Source organism: Etheostoma spectabile, chromosome 10 (assembly GCF_008692095.1).
Source record: "Etheostoma spectabile isolate EspeVRDwgs_2016 chromosome 10, UIUC_Espe_1.0, whole genome shotgun sequence".
In the NCBI taxonomy this organism is placed as follows: Eukaryota; Metazoa; Chordata; class Actinopteri; order Perciformes; family Percidae; genus Etheostoma; species Etheostoma spectabile.
Window position 1 is genome coordinate 11,856,525 of NC_045742.1, and position 3,037 is coordinate 11,859,561.

Below are 3,037 nucleotides of genomic sequence, written 5' to 3' on the forward strand. Positions count from 1 at the left end.
AACACACACACACCACTTTATTTAATAAATAATCAAGTAGTTAGTGTTGCCTAGTAACCAAATCATCAGTACCTGCTTTGTTTTAACATACTGAATGATAGGCTACTGGGCTCAAGTCCCACAGCGCATTGTAGAATGTGAATGTTCATGTTCAAGTGATTTTCTGTGGTTCCTCACCAGCTACTACTGCCTGCAGCCAAGTGAATATTGTAAAAAAATAAAAGTCAAACATGATCATTTATATTCTTGTTGACTATTACATATCACCCAGTATACATAGGTGAATATAATATCAAGTACATCTTAAGACAAACATTTAAAAAAAACTTTTCATGGGTTGAAATGACTCAAACTCAATATATCTTTGATTAACAGATAATTAAAAACTGTCATTTTGCTTTGATACGGCACCTTGTTGTCATCCTGTACTTAAGAATTATAGATGAATAAGAACTTTAATCTGCTGATAGCTATTTAATTTGATAAGCACATCTAATTTAATGCCTGATTATGGCCTCGTTCGCGTAAGACATTAGTATTAGACAAAATGACAGATTCAAACACCCTACATGAAAAGTAGAGTATCATTCTCCCCTTGGTTGTTTTCAGCGTGAACAACTGCATGAAGCTGGACCTTTGGCAGTCTCTCAAATGCATCCTGTGCCCTTGAAAATCAAGAATGGCCTGTTCACACAGTAACTTATCTCCCAAAGTGAAGCTGACGTCTAATCAACACCTGCAACCCTTTCCGTTACTGCGTGTCCAAGTGAGACTTCAAAAGTTGTGCCAAGCCACACGCTTCCCACTGTGTGTGAGACAGTAGAAGTGGTGAGAGAGATTTCTTATCAAAGTCCCCCAGAAGCTGATGTTATTTTTCGCCATATGCATTGGATAGTACCTGTGATTTTGTTGTTGAAGCCTCATGTCCCTTTGAATCATGAGGTGGCTCTTCTCACAGCCTATTCTCCTACAGTAACTGTGGTAAGTATCCACAGTTTAGCAGTTAGAGAACCCTTTTTCTGCTTTTGCCTTTTATTTACTTGAAAAAAGTCTATCCATTTCTATTTGTGATTGAACATGTTTTATTTTCAGTTCAGTTTATTTAATTTTGAAAATGTTAAAAAATAAAATAAAAAATAACAGATAAATAAAATTGTAGATTTCCGCACAATCTTCCCAAATAATTGTAAATGATTCAAATAATGAATTCCCATGTTCACAAAGGAGTAGGAAGAAGTTTAAAAAAAAACCTTCTGGTTCTACGCCCTTTTTTGCTTTTCTACTTTGGTTCAAAAAAACACAATTAGATGCTTTACTTATAGGACCGTCACAATAATACATTTTGCTGGACGATAAATTGCCCCAGAAATTATTCCGATAAACATTAATATTGTCGTTCTGAGACCCATTTCATCTAACATAATGATAATGGCATAATAATGCAGATACACCTTTTCAAAGATCAATACACTTTTTTTTCTAAAGAATATGTAACACTGGAACTGGAAGACAGTTTAAATATCCACAATAAATGAACAAAACAACCAAAAACAATAAATGAAATGGACTCTCAGTCTCTGAACAAAAACTGCACTTGAATAAAAACGAATGATTGTGTTTTAGGTGCATATGCATATTTTTGTTGTGTTGCCGCGGTTAGTTGCTACAAGGCCTGCCCGAATAATTGATTCACCCTGTTCCCGATTTAATTTTTAGATAAGTTTGATATATACACTACCGGTCAAAAGTATGGGGCCACTTACAAATTTCCATTCCACTCGATGTTAGACAGAATACCAGCTGATCTGAGTGGGGGGCTGATCCTTAATGCAATATCTACATTGCCCATTATCAGCAACCATTCATCCAATGTTCCAAAGGCCCATTCTGTTCACTAATCTGATATCATTTGAAAAAAACTAACTGAGAAAACATTGGAGAACCCTTTTGCAATTATGTAAGCACATAATGTAATAAGAAAACTGCTGCGCTGGTTAAAAGAACAATGCAACTGATCTCAACTGGTATTCTGTCTATAATGGAGTGCAATGGAAATTTCGAAGTGACCCCAAACTTTTGACCGGTAGTGTATATATATATATATATATATATATATATATATATATATATATATGAATTTGATTTTCACGAGCCAACTGCATCACAAACGCTTTTACTTTCTTTTGTGAGTTTTAAATACAGACTGTATAAAATAGGTTTTAAAGCGCTGCTATGCTCTCCCTTCTCTTCATTGAAGCCTCTATGTTTACAGGCTTGGTGGTGATGCGCAATGTGGTATAGGTGGTGGTTTATGTGTGCAATAAACCCCAAACAAAAATTGTGACGGAGAAACGTGATATTAATTCTAAGCTAAAAAATCGTGATTCATATTTTTCCCCAAATCGTGCAGGCCTAGTTGCTACTGTTTTACAACAAATGCAACATACCGACTGGCTCAGGTTCCCCACGGTCATTTGGTTTAAATCCAAAGTGCTCCCACACTGCAGCTGTTGCGTTTGGTTTTAAAACCAATTCCATCTTCTTCTTTTTTTTTTTTTTTCATTCCTCCAACTCTCACCTAGCGTTTTCTCTGGCTATACTCCTCACACGGCTGTATTGCTGCACTCTGTGGTAGGTTATGCCAGGAGTCCCGCCTCCCCACACAGAGGCTACGTGGCTGAAAAGTGACTGACATGAGGGTCAACCAGTCTCTTTGGTGGAGACAGACGAGGAAAACAACCAACCATGCAAATGGAAATGATCACGGCCGGAATAATTATCAAGCTGATTTTTATTTATCATGCGATTAATTGATTTATTGCATATTGCAAAAAGCCTATTCACTTATTTACAAATGTATACATACACATACATGTACAGTATATCTACCTACCTAAACTCACATATACACATGCATACACTGTCAAAAATGTTGACAGGACAGAACATCACCGGACCCAACAACTCAAAATAAGAGTTGGGATTTGAACAAAAAACAGCTAAAGGAAACTTCAGAATTCTCTTCAGTGGATTTACG

At 36.3% G+C, this 3,037-nt stretch overlaps 1 long non-coding RNA gene across 1 annotated transcript in view; it reads right to left on the bottom strand.

The window, feature by feature from the left end:
- Window positions 1–2,672, bottom strand: part of LOC116696768 (uncharacterized) — a 59,099-nt gene extending 56,427 nt beyond the window's left edge. The window contains exon 1 of the long non-coding RNA XR_004333824.1: window positions 2,448–2,672. This is a non-coding gene — a long non-coding RNA (uncharacterized LOC116696768). The remainder of the gene's footprint in view (window positions 1–2,447) is intronic.
- Window positions 2,673–3,037: the final 365 nt, after the last annotated feature.